This window comes from Bidens hawaiensis, unplaced genomic scaffold (assembly GCF_021521415.1).
Source record: "Bidens hawaiensis isolate Kalapana, Puna unplaced genomic scaffold, B.hawaiensis_p1.1 tig00039121_1, whole genome shotgun sequence".
Lineage (NCBI taxonomy): Eukaryota > Viridiplantae > Streptophyta > Magnoliopsida > Asterales > Asteraceae > Bidens > Bidens hawaiensis.
Genome location: NW_027496887.1, coordinates 36,400 through 50,688, shown reverse-complemented (window position 1 = coordinate 50,688; position 14,289 = coordinate 36,400). Strand labels below are relative to the sequence as shown.

The following is a 14,289-nucleotide window of genomic DNA, read 5'->3' as shown; positions in this document are numbered from 1 at the left end:
TCTCTGCCACGTCCCCTTAAGTAACAACCAGCACAAGTTTTTTTTGTATTACTTGACCCAATTTTGTATTAGATGATTTAATAAATAAAAAAATTTATTTATATGTTTTTGGAAACAAAAGAAAAGAAAAATCATAAAATTCGTTGAAGCTATCCTTCGCTTGAACAATAACAGGCTCAAACAGCTTCAGCAGTGACTTTTAATAAGTGTCCAGTCAACATTCGATTAACATGCAACAATATTATCGGATAAATTCGGAGAAAGCATTAACTGTAGAGATATTTGTGGACACTTTCTAGCTTGGGCGGCACGAGATTCTCCCTTATACAATCTCACCAACACAAACACACTTTTTCCCACTCTTCTCCTACCTCCATCTAGGGTTTCATTTTCATTTCACTCTGCAACCCAATCCAATCAATGGCGGACGAACCACTCATCCCATCCACACCTCACCAACCACCACCACCGCCACCAAACTCCGACGCGGCACCGCTCGGCCACAACGTAATCCCTATCGTCAACAAGCTGCAAGACCTCTTCGCTCAGATTGGAACCTCTGAGACACTCGATCTCCCTCAGGTAGCCGTAAGTCCAGTGTCCTTGAAGCTCTCGTCGGCCGTGACTTCTTACCTAGAGGATCTGATATCTGCACGCGCCGACCGCTCGTGCTTCAGCTTCTCCAGACGCAGCGGAAGCCGGATGGAACGGCTGAGGAGTACGGAGAGTTTTACATGTGCCGAAGAAGCGGTTTTATGATTTTAATGAGATTCGGAGAGAGATTCAGGTAGTTTTTATACCGTAATAATGTAATTGCATCGAACTATGCTTTAATTACACTACACTATAGTTACACTATGTTGCTATCTGATTCTTACGGTTAACACGTTAATTTAATTTGTGTTTGATTCAAATCATATATGTTATATACTTATATGTGCATCTGTGATATTGAATGCCTAGAGTATTAATTTATGGATTGAAAAACAACATTATCACTGCATACATAAGTTATATAGAATATATAGATGATATGAATCAATTTTAGCCGAGCAATACTTTGTTATAAATAAATGAACTATTTTAAGACTAGTTTAATATCATAATTTTGTTGAATGAAACAATAATGATGTTTAAAGCAATAGTTCTGAAAGTTAGGGTATTGTTTAAATTTGTGAGACGTATTATTAACTATCTAGAAGAGAACTAGAGTAAGCAACAGCATAAAATTTATAACACATTGGCTTATTCTTTTTTTTTTTCGGCTACCTCTACTGGCAACCTGTCAAACATTAGACCGTTTTTTACCACTTCCATTGGTAATCTGTCAAATGAATTTTTTGATTCAAATCCAATACTCTGTAGTATTGCAACAGTATGCAGATGATTGTTTAGTTGGTAGCTTGAGAATGTTTAAACATTGCAACGGGGAGAAGTTGTTATATCACAACAATATAACCACTCTCAGCTCTATTACTTGCTGCGACTTGAATTCAGATTTTCTCAAGCAAATTTTGCAGAGCAAAGTCTTTAACTGGCCATGACTTATTTGTTATTAATTGTCATATTTAGGTGTATCCATTTTAGCTCTAAATTAATATCTGAGTTTGATGATTTTGACAACCTACAATTGAACTATTCAGTGGCTTAAATAATCGTAATACTCTTTTAGTTGCTACAATTGTTTATGTTGATTTTGGTTGTTCTACTTAAAGACCCTTTTTTGGGTTAACTTGATAGGATAATAAGAAAGCCAGGAAATTATAGAAAATCATCATTTCTCTCTCACTCTTGTTATTTTGATGTTACGTACACCAGGTGTTTTTTTTTTTAATTGTTTTAGATTTAGATGTAAGTTCACTTTCGAAAATTGTAAACATTTCGTATGCTCATAAAAGAACTATTTTATTTAAAGCAAGATGTTTGATCACTGACTTTGTAGTTGCTTACCTGTGTACTCTAGGCTGAGACCGACAAGGAAGCAGGAGGAAACAAGGGTGTCTCTGACAAACAGATCCGTTTAAAGGTCTTTTCACCCAATGTACTAGACATCACTCTGGTGGATTTACCGGGTATAACAAAAGTTCCCGTTGGTGATCAACCCTCTGACATTGAAGCTCGTATCAGGACAATGATAATGGTCATACATTAAGATTCCTAGCTGTTTAACTCTTGCTGTCACACCAGCAAACTCTGATCTTGCCAACTCAGACGCACTTCAGATCGCTGGAAATGCAGATTCTGATGGTAAACAATGATACCATTTGTAAGCAGAATAATTACTTGTTGATCAAGTCTATCTTTTATAACACAGTTTTTTTCTTCTTTTTGTGCTGTCAGGTTACCGCACAATTGGTGTTATAACAAAGGTCATATTCTTGTTTTTTTCATTTCTTTTTCATTATTTAACACACTTCATTCTGACATGTGTTATCCCATTGGTGCTTTAGTTGGATATTATGGACAGAGGCACAGATGCTAGAAACTTTTTGCTTGGAAAAGTGATTCCTCTTCGACTTGGCTATGTTGGTGTTGTAAATCGTAGCCAAGAGGTAGTATTTTTGTTTACTTATATTAAACAGTGTTTCAAGATTACTAAATGAAAAGCTTAAGGCTCACAATGGTTGTCACGATTTTCAAAAACAGGATATCATGCTCAACCGATCTATTAAAGATGCCCTAGTGGCTGAGGAGAAATTCTTTCACAGTCGTCCGGTATGACATCATTTTCTTCTACATTGATTTGACTAATGTGTCTGAATCTTTATCTGACTGGAATAACTTATGTCATAATGTATAGGTGTATAATGAGGTTGCAGATCGTTGTGGTGTGCCAGCACTGGCAAAAAAATTAAACCAGGTGAGACTTGAGAGCACATTAGAGCATTTTGTTAGCAATAGCGTCTTGATTGCTTAACTGGGAGATATGTATTGTCATAAATTTGCAGATTGATTTCTGAAGAGTTGTTTAACCTCATATTCACTTGTGTCTTGTTTGCAGATTTTGGTGCAACATATCAACACAAGATTACCAGGGTTGAAGAAGCGTATTAACTCTGAATTATGTCAAGTAGCAAAAGAACATGCTAGTTTTGGAGAGATTACAGAGTCAAAGGTATATATCTGTTCTTCTGGAAAATAACATGGGTTTAAATGGGGTTTTGATTTTTGACCTTTGCTTCTTAATGATCTGTAGGCTGGTATGGGAGCTCTTCTTCTAAACATACTTTCAAAGTATTCAGAAGGTGATGCATCTCTTTTAGTATTTTCTTTTTTATATTATATTTTATCGGATTTTGTATCTCATGTTGATTTCTCTAACAGCATTCTCTTCGTTGATTGAGGGGAAGAATGATGAGATGTCAACATCTGAGTTATCAGGAGGAGCAAGGATACACTATATATTTCAGTCAATATTCGTCAAGAGTTTGGAGGTGCGTGTTAAATTGTTTATCTATGTGTTGTGCAGTTTCTTTTGCTCGTCAAATTGCTTGTTGAAGTGAGTTTGGAATGCTTAAATTTAATTGTAAGGCACTCATGGGAAATGCTAAACCATTTGATAAATAAAATATCCGTTTTTGTAATACGTTAACCATTTTTTACACTGCAAAGCTGATATTAATATACTGTTGCAGGAAGTTGATCCTTGTGAGGACTTGACTGACGAGGACATCGGAACTGCCATACAGAATGCAACTGGCCCTAGATCTGCATTATTTGTGCCTGAAGTAGGTCTTGCTCTGTATACTTGTACACACAGTCACACACACACACACACACACTTACGCACACATACATGTAGGGTCATTACAAACCATTAAATTTTTGCGAGCACAGAAAGAACAAACCTAGAATGTGTTTTTTTAATACATTAATGATTCGTATATTTATTTTTTTTACTTGCACACAAATGTCTATGTTATGTAAACATGGAACCATTACATTTATTCGTTTAAAAATGTTTACATACACTTTTGTAGGTTATGTGTAGGCAATATAACCTGCACTTGATTTGCACATTGTAGGTTTTTATAAGTAAACAAAATCTGTTCACATTTTGTTTATAATTTCAGGATAGATGAATAAACATTGCATTTTAACCATTTTCTTTTACTTGAATATATTTTAAGATTGAAAAAAATGATTGATTTAGCTTGTTCTTTGTGGTTTGTTCAAAAATCGTGTTTGGCCTAGAACCCTCCCTATATATAGTTATTTATTTATATGTAAATGTACGTCTTTTTTGCCCCTTGATATGCTGTTATGAGAGGCTTAGTTTTGATTCCTAACATGCACATGCAGGTTCCATTTGAAGTTCTAATTAGAAGACAAATTGCTCGTTTGCTAGATCCAAGCATTCAGTGTGCAAGATTTATTTATGATGAGTTGATAAAGGCAAGTGTTCAGTTCTACTATCCATCTATTAATCAATGACATGTTGTAATGAATTGATGATTGATTTATTCTTGTTTCAGATGAGCCACCGCTGTATGGTCAATGAGTTGCAGAGGTTTCCTGTTCTAAGAAAAAGAATTGATGATGTTCTTGGGAATTTCTTACGCGAAGGTCTTGAACCTTCAGTGGCTATAATTACACACTTCGTTGATATGGAGGTATAAAATACACATTTACACAAATGTAAACTTACCTGTTATTATTATTGTTAAGTTCATTACCCCTTTTGTTGTAGATGGGCTACATAAACACTTCGCATCCAAATTTTGTTGGCGGGAGTAAAGCTGTAGAGATAGCCATACAGCAAGTCAAATCTTCTAAAACCGGAAAAATACCGAGGCAAAAGGTATACTTATAAATTATGATCTGCTTTCAATTGCAAACTGTTTATTACTAGGTATTAGCCCGCGTGTCACGCGGGTAACTTTAATTTTTATTTAATATAATTGTGATTATATAATTGTCTTATATAAGCGCTCTCACGGATATATCAATTAATATGAGCTAATGATTTGGTGGATTAAATTCTAATTTTGTTTTGAATAGTGCATTGGTATAAACAAAAATTTGCTTATCTAGCATTTTCAATTAAATACAGTTATGTCGAAGATAATAAGTATATATAGTTCAAGCCCGTAAAGTAAAACATATGAGATGCACAACTCTTACTAAATGCTAACACACTAAAAATATACGGCTAATCAAGTACATATGTTGAACATACAAAAACAATTATATAATATGATTATTATGAATTAATATGATTTTACATAATAAAATTCTTTTTTAGTTTATTAGCATTTTAGAGTTTAGCCACCAACAGGCAACACACGTTAAGGACATGACCTACTTTTAAGTACATGTCTTCAAAGCTTTCTTTAGCAAACCTGGCCTCCATGTTCTTATCTTCTTTGAATTCGAGTTCACATTACCTTCTCTCTAAACATTACATTTTGGATGTTTTTAGGTCAAAAGTAAGCCAAACCGTTCTTAATAGTTTTGGTTGTTGGCCTTGTTTCTCCTGAACGGTCAACTATTATTCAGTAAACCCTCTGATAAAGAGTTGATAAAGGACAATGTACATTATGATTTTGCCGTCTAATAAATTGTTTTAAAAAGTAAACAACAAATAGTTTTCTCACATCATTAGTAACATATCTCTATTCATTTTAATCATCATAAATTTCAAATTATTGCTCAATGAGATGAAACATACACAAAAATACACATATTAGACTAACACAAAAAAATTTAACACATACACGCATCAAGTACATACGGCAAAATTAAGTAAAACAGAAGTCCACATCTTTTTATAAAAATAACCCGGTACACCTACAAAACTTTGTTTTTTATGACAAGACTATTACTTTGCCAAAAAGATCCATCAAGAAACACACAAAAATGACAGAATTTAAAGTTTAAAGTTAAATTAACCTTTTCTTGAACTAGTAAATCTTTAGAGGAAAAACTTGTGCAGATCAACATCAAGGACACTCACACATTTCATAACACTTGCTGCTTCTATTTCAAGTATACATTGTTTATCAAAAATCAAAATCTGTAGTCCATTTCTGCTTGTAACTCTTAAAAAAGTAACATATAGGCCTGCTTATAACTTTTAATATAGCCATATATAGTTGTCCGTGTGATTAAAAAGGTTCTCCAAGTACATACCAACTCTAGATAAATGATAATATATATCCATGATACTAATAAAAAAATATTCATACACCGAAATATCATAGCTTTTAATCAATTAATATGATGTCATTTAAGGACATTTGCTCATGTTTATAAAAAAACATAATTATCCCAAAAACCATATACCTGAACTATTTCGTTGCAGGCACTGGTGGTGGTGGAGGCCATGGAGAGGGGCGATAGTTCGTGATGGAGTTGGGAGAAATTTTGGATCTAGGGTTTAATTGGAATAAAAGATAGTAGGAATAACAATAAAGTGGGTGGGTAATGATCCATATAGGATTCATATTTTAGAAAATGGGTTAAAAAGTATGAGAATGGATGAGAGTGTGACAAGTGGCATATAGTAGTAGTTATTTATTAGAGTAGTAAGATTGAATATTTGTTTACATTCTTTTAATATTGGTAGGATGGGGTGGAGATTGAAAAAGTTCCACAATCTGACAAAGGTATCAAGTCACGTGCAATTCTTGCCCGCACTAATGGAATTGTCACAGAAAGGTTCTTTTTATAAGTGTTTATTTGATTACCTTATACAATTAGGCCTGTAAACAAATTGAATGCTCAATAAACCATTTGACAGGAAGTTCATTTAGTATTGAACGAATATAAGCGAAGCATTTTGTTCATTTAACTAAATGAATGGACACACGTTTCGTTTGTTTGTTTATGTTTTTTTCAAATGTTCATGCAAATTATTTTTTACTGTTATTAATTTTAAGTATTGAATTTCATATTTCAAAACGTTACTTAATTTTAGGAACAATCGTTTGGATGTAAGAATAATTGTATTTTAAACTTTAATTTGGATATTCACTTTTACTTTAATTAGACACTGTTTCCGTTAATTTATGTTTGTGAACAGTTCGTTTATAACACATTAACGAATGAACATAACCAAACATTTTCATTATTTTAACGAATGCACATGAACAAGAAAGTTCGTTTGCTAAAGTTTTCTTGTTTGTTTTTTCGGTTAAAGTTATAAACGGACAAACACAGGCAAACCCTGTTCGCTTTTGTTCGGCTAATTTACAAGCCTATATGCGATGTTCAATAGTTTTAATATCCTTTTTAAAGGGTTTTCTGGTATTTTTGTTAATTGTTTTAATTATTTTATTCTTACAGCAGAATAAAATAATTAAAACAATTAACAAAAATACCAGAAAGCACCTCTTTATTTTATTCTTACAGCAGAATTCTTTGATTTCTTTTATTTTGCTTCATACAAATGTACTTAGAGCCGAGGGTCTCTCTGGAAGCCACCTCTTTATTCCTTTGGATAGAGGTACGGTGTGCCTACATCCCACCCTTCCCAGACCCTACTTATAGCTTTGCTGTCGGTGGGATTTTACTGGGTATGATTGATTGATTGATTGATATTCTTACAGCAGAATCCGCCTGGGACTCGAGCAGTTAGTGAGGCTGAGAAGCTGACTACTGGTAAGCGTTTTTTTTTTGAAACCCTAGGACTCATCAAAAGCATCGTTTTGTGAACTATTTTAAGCTATTTTTCCAGGAAGCACAAGTTGGGGAATCTCATCTATTTTTGGCGGTTCTGATGGTCGTAATTCTGTTAAAGAAAATCCGGCAAACAAGCTGTTTAGTGAACCAATTCAGGCTATGGAACAAGCATTTTCTATGATCTATTTAAGAGAGGTATTTGATTATAATTTCCATTGATTATAAACTCAAATATATAGAATAAAATTGCTAAGTAATAACTATTTAATTTTCAAAACAGCCTCCTGCGGTTTTGAAGCCCTCAGATGCTCATTCAGATCAGGAGGCTATTGAGATTCATGTTACAAAGCTGTTGCTAAGGTCATATTATGACATTGTCTGAAAGAACATTGAGGACTCTGTGCCTAAGGCTATTATGCACTTTCTGGTAATAATCATGTGAACTATCATATCACTAGTTATTTAAACGGCAGTCGTATATAAGAATACGCACAAGTGTAACAATTTATATATTTTGATCCACTTTAAGGTTAACCATACCAAAAGAGAGTTGCACAATGTCTTCATCAGGAAGTTGTATGGGTAAGAAATAAAAGAGCCTTATATGCCTATGGATAGGAACACTATTATCAGTATCTAATGCATGTGTTTGTCACATGATATGAACAGAGACGACATGTTTGAGCAAATGTTGCAAGAACCTGCCGAAATTGCTGCAAAGAGAAAACATATTCGTGAAAGGCTGCGTGTTCTTCAACAAGCTTATGTGGTAAGTTTTATTGTATGGGTGGCAATTTGAATGATTGTGAACAAGCTGATTTCCGAGAGCTCGGCTCCGCTTGTATATTTTTTCATTAATTACTTAATTTTTATATAATATATATATTTTATCATAATTATATATATAATAATTTGCATGAACATTTAAACACATAAATGAACCAACGAAACACGCGTTTTAATCAAACAGTTGTTTAGACTTGCGAGATGGATTGAGCTCGGTAAGTCAGGCTCAAGCTCGTTTATTAAACAAGCTTATTTTTAGGCTTGAGTGGCTTGACTTGTTTACACCCGTATTTATTGTGTGTCTTCTCTCCAAATATACTGTTTTCTATTTTTATTTTATTTTTGTTTTAGGTATTGGATGAACTACCACTAGAAGCAGAAACTGTGGAGAGGGGTTACAGCTTGGCAAACAATGATTCAACGGGTCTCCCAAAGATTCACGGGCTTCCAACATCCTCGTTATATACTTCAAGTAGCGGTTCATCTGGTTCCACAAAGAACCATAGATCGCGTAAGTCTAGTCATTCAAGGGAGCTGCAGTCTCCGTTCTATGGGAATGCAGAATCCAATGGCAACGGTCGCAATTCGCTTGGTCTTTATCCTACAATTGATTAGTAAGCTCTCAAAAAGAAGGAAGTTTTACACAAGTGAAATACATGATTTGTTTGGTTACATACTCATGCTATAAGCTTGACCGCACCAGTTTTTACGTGAAGGGTTTTTTTTGTATTTTTTACATTGTCGATGTCTTTAGTAATCATTGTTTTGACGTTCGTTACAATATATAGATGATAAGTGCATTGTTTTGCTTAGAGACAGTCATGGATTCACATGATTACGTGAAGTGGTACAGTTCAAACGGGTTCTTGTTTGTTTAACCTCAATCAAACAAATAAACAAGAACATATAAAAGGAATTCTTTATTTTCTTCGTTTTGAAAATGTTTTGTGTTTGTTATTTTTTGTTGTGATGCTTAAAGTTAACAAAGAAAATAGATTCTTTTTATTAAAATACAATAAAAAGTACAATTCCGTTAACAAAACAAATTACATGAAATGTAAAACAAGCTTAATAGTAACCAAAACAGTAAGAACGGCAACTCATCCACAGCAATGCGCTAGTATCAGGGGTAACCGATCTGACTTGTAGCTCAACAGTAACTGAGCGAAAGATCAACAGCAAGACCCATAGCCGATCCAAACTCAGTACTAATTGCTGTGTTAAGCCACTGAGTCGTCCCGCATCAGCACTTGGATTTGGAGTTCTGTATAATTGAGCCAAAGGTTGAGTAAACTGAAACCGAGTCAAGTAGCTCAGTAGCAACTGAGCGGAGGCCAACTTAAAAACATAAAGGCACTTCTCAAACGGCTCGCTTATCGCATCAAAACGCCACATTTTAGCTATCACTTCTCAAATGGCTCGCTTACTCGCCCACAACTTCAAGCACGACATCCTAGGTTCATTTTGGACATGGTTTGATTCGTTATGATATTTGTATTACTTAGATGAATATGTAACAATGGACAAACCTAACATTAAATACGACCTTTAACGTAAATGAACACACGAGACATGACTCTGTAACAAGACACATATATATCCCCAAAAACCACCTGATAAACTTCACAAAGGCTTCTAATCATCAAAGAAAGAAAATGTAAACACTCAAATCACAAATCTCTAATAATACTGTAACAATAATACAGCCTCTACAATCTTTGTAACGACTCCATTGAACTCAATATATCTTATTTTACACCCTTTTCTAAACATCCTGCTGCAAAAGCCCCTCCTCACCTACCTTCAGCTGAACCATCTACTCCATTAGAAACAGCCATCAAAGCATTCACATTTACAGCATCTGCTTCATTCGCGTCCCCATTACTCTGTAAAGAATCCCAGGTGACATCAAGATTCCACCAACGAGATTACGGTATATTGAAATTTAAAAAGCATGCGCGTGTACCTGCTCAACAGTCTTTCCTGTCGGGTCTGGAGCTCCCGTCACTGAAGCCTTGTTAAGGTCATGTAGAACTCCCTGCACAAGTCAAACAATATCCACAAAGAGAAAGTCAAACATCACATCACAGACAAAAGGGAAACACAATAGAGTGATCTAGATACGGACCTTGTTGGCCCATTTGAGCCCATACGCATTGCACAACGTCCTTGGGCCAGAAGGCCCACGACGCATCATTGGAGTTGACTTTGAGCTAATTCCACAGTGTCTACATCTGCAAATAAGTAATAGACATAAGCAACCAAAAGTATACAGGATTGAAAATAATATGATTTAAAAGATACGAAACAAGCTAATAAAACGAGCCAAAATGCTACTACTTGTTTCTTCATCTGGTGCAGGACCACCGTTCCAATCTGATGTAGCTGTACCCGTTTCATCAGAGACCGCCTTGGACGATGTAAACTGACCTTTCTTACGCTGCATTCTGGTAGAGTATAATAAACACAGATATCTGGGTCAACTAAATTCAAACAAACTAAATAATCTCATAAACTCTAGTAGCTCTAATACCTTAAGGCAACCTCCTTCCGTACACTGTAACGAATTTTCTTATCAAAACATCTTTCCTTTCTCTTCTCTCGGAACCGACTCAATGAAGCAGCCCTTTGCGGTTGACTCGACCTTGCGGGAAATTCATTAAAACTCTAGACATTTACACAAAAGACCCAATTAAACTAAAACAAAAAAGAATGTCAGAAGTCAGAATTTGGATAATTTAAGGAAATCGACTCGTACTCGGTGATTTTGAGGAGGGACCCCTAAAGTAGGGGCACCAGTTGGTACTTCATATCCACCCAAGAGCAATAACACTGCTTGCACCTGTAAAATATTATCTCTCTCATTTATTAAACCAGAACGTACAGTACTCGCACCCTATTAGGCCGCTTGAGCCACCGATTTTTTTTTCTATTAATGAAAAATTAGAGTTTTCTTTTTATTTATTTTTGAAAAGGATTTAGGGGTGTGCATATGGGTCAGACCTGCGAGACCCGACCCGGACCCACCCGTTTAGTGATATTCGCAGGAGCTGGCACCCAACCCTATTGTACATAACCGAGGGTAATCCATTCAGGTTTCGCGGATCTTGCCCGGTTTATGTAAACTTGTAAAGAGAAAATGGACCCGTTTAATGGTATTCTTAGCGCCCGGGAACCAAAGCTATTGTAAGTAACCGGGTCTGATCCGGGTCTTGTGGGGCTCGCAGGTCTTACCTGGTTTATGCTCACCCCAATTTCTGATTACTTTTTTCTATATTCTTTCACTTTCTTCTATCAATAAATTTTAAAACTTTATTTCACTAATGTAGTTTACAACCGCCAATGTAATTTTGTAAATGTTGAAATAGCTGAATTACAAACTATACAGAACGTATATAAAACATGCTACCCACCGCACACCACACAACACGGGTAAATACTTAATAGTCTCCCTAATTCATAAACTAACAGCAGATCAAGAACTACATCAATCTACACACACATGCAATACCAAAAATTAACAAATAAAAACCCAACCTTTTCGGGCGAAACGGCATCGAACACATAAACCTCCCCCTGAAACGAGAGCGTAAGCTGATCGGAACCCGTAACGCCATTAACGGGCTGAATCTCAGCATCCGGTGCATACAACGCAAGCGGCTGAACACCCATATCACCAATCCTACCATCACTCTGTAACCCATGAAGCTGCTGATGATTATGTTGCTGCTGATTATTGTTATTATTACATTCGTAACGTATCTGATTAGGGTTATCAATGGACTCTTCTTCACCGGCAGCCACGTCATCGTCTTCCTGCACAATCACGTCATCAACCACCATGTGGTGGTGTTGTTGGTCATCGTTGATATGGTGGTGGTGGTGTAAATTGACGGAATCGTAAAGTGATGCATGAAGATGGTGTTGATTATTGTTGTTGTTGGTGGGGTTATTGGATTCTGTCATGTTGGTGTTGGAATTGAAGGAATTGTGAAGGGGTTTTTTAATATTATTAAGGTGGAGACATGGTGAATTGGATTATTATTATGATTATATATATGTAAGGGTTGAATTGAATTGAATTGAATTGAATTGAATTAGGGTTTGGTGTGAATTAAATTAAGAAAGGGGGAAAAAAGTGAGCCCTAATTGGACTATTGGAGAAAGATGATATGATATGAGAATACGCATGAGAAGGATTTCCCCCAATTTGATGCTTTGTGAATGAGTGATAACATATGGTATCGGTATCGGTATCGGTATCGGTATCGGTATGAAATTGGTATTAGTATAATATCGGTAGTTAGTATAATATCGGTATTATACCGAACTGATGGTATATTAATAAATTTGATACGGTATTCGATGCCTATTTTTTAGAAATTTGATACGGTGAAACGATATATACAGCGGCGTAGCTTAGTTGGGGCCAGGGGTGTTCGTTTTTTCGATCGGTGGTGTAAATTTATCCATTTTCTACCGAAATTTTGAGCCCGGCCCCCTCCGTTTTTTGTTTGGTAGGGTAAATTTATTCTTTTTGGGCCGAAAATTTTTATACTTAGTGTAAATTTATCTGTTTCAGACCGAAATTTTGATCCCGGCCCTTAGTTTTTATGTTCGGTAGTGTAAATTTATCATTTTTCGGCCGAAAATTTTTATACATAGTGTAAATTTACCCATTTCTGACCGAAATTTTGAGTTCCGCTCTCCTCTAGTTTATGAATTATTTTATACATATTGAGTTCGCTAATGCGTATGTCAAAGCTTCACCACTCAATATATATATACTAAATATATATATGAGCATGTAACAATTACTGGTAACATAAGGATATTGAATATCTTAATGGATACGGTAAGGTATTAGCTACTCATAATTTAGGAATTTAGATAATCGGTATTTTTGGTGGTGTGTGGTATTGTTGTCATCCCTATCCGTGATCGAAAGGACGCATGGATGGGATGGAGTCAAAATCAAAATGCTTAATGACTTGTACCTTGTGCTTTCCTTGTTGTAAGTTTTGTAAGGCTAACGGTAATGTGGTTTGGTTGAGACTTGAGACCCAAGTGATCCAATCAAAACCCAATACGTAGGTGATGCTATGGCCCTGGATCAAGCCCCTCAACCAAGCCCCAGAGGGTGTAGTGGTCCAGGTGATTAGAGGCTTGATTCAGTTTTTTATTTTTTGTTATGCACACAATTATAAATTAAAATACTTCATTAAAACATAAATAAAAAGAAAAATAAAAACATAAATTTAAAATACATAAAAATAGCGTATTTTTTTTCCGCCAATTTCTTCCGAATTAGATCTTTTTCTTCCTCCATTATCGTCTGGTCGGATAGCGGTAGAGGGCTAAAGTCTTTAGCTAGAAATGCCAAACTCTTGAACCGATTTTTTGTATGTCGAGCTTCACCAATCGAGAGGAGGGTACTTGACAATTCGTTAAATTTTATCTTGAGCTTCACCAATCTCGCTTCTCCTGTTTTCTTCTCCTTACCTTTTTGGGATTGTTCTGCGGGTTTAGCCGGCTCCGGTTGTGTGTTGATATTACCGTAACCCGAGCCCGACATGGTTTTAAATTTGAGAAACTTAGAGAGAGAGAGAGAGAGAGGTTTTTAAATTATTAGAGAAAATGTAGTGAGAATGATATGTTATTGTTATAAAATGGGGTAGTTAGGCTATTTTTTAAAAATTTAACTAGCCGTTCGCGGTCCCGGCCACGGGACTCGTCCACGCCCCTAACCACTTGATGGGTATAGTGGTGTTCGCGAGCCACCTCACCCGCCATCTGAACCGCGCCCCTTCCTTCACCCCCATTGCCCACGGCCTAACCATAATGTATTGAAAGTTTGAAACAGTATCCATATATTGAGTG

At 35.7% G+C, this 14,289-nt stretch overlaps 2 pseudogenes across 2 annotated transcripts; one reads left to right on the top strand and one right to left on the bottom strand.

Moving 5' to 3' along the window:
- Positions 1-274: 274 nt before the first annotated feature.
- Positions 275-9,318, top strand: LOC143591006 (dynamin-related protein 3A-like; annotated as a pseudogene). Its single transcript, XR_013145595.1, has 20 exons — positions 275-787; positions 1,964-2,247; positions 2,341-2,369; positions 2,451-2,552; positions 2,647-2,715; positions 2,801-2,860; positions 3,002-3,115; positions 3,197-3,245; positions 3,325-3,434; positions 3,636-3,728; positions 4,303-4,395; positions 4,476-4,613; positions 4,691-4,801; positions 6,569-6,673; positions 7,551-7,602; positions 7,679-7,818; positions 7,904-8,050; positions 8,153-8,205; positions 8,293-8,392; positions 8,761-9,318. The product of XR_013145595.1 is annotated as a dynamin-related protein 3A-like (transcript).
- A 739-nt stretch (positions 9,319-10,057) lies between these two features.
- On the bottom strand, positions 10,058-12,583 carry LOC143591005 (GATA transcription factor 24-like; annotated as a pseudogene). Its single transcript, XR_013145594.1, has 6 exons — positions 11,947-12,583; positions 11,168-11,251; positions 10,943-11,076; positions 10,538-10,856; positions 10,376-10,447; positions 10,058-10,295 (listed from the first exon to the last, which is right to left on the bottom strand). The product of XR_013145594.1 is annotated as a GATA transcription factor 24-like (transcript).
- Between the last annotated feature and the right edge of the window lie 1,706 nt (positions 12,584-14,289).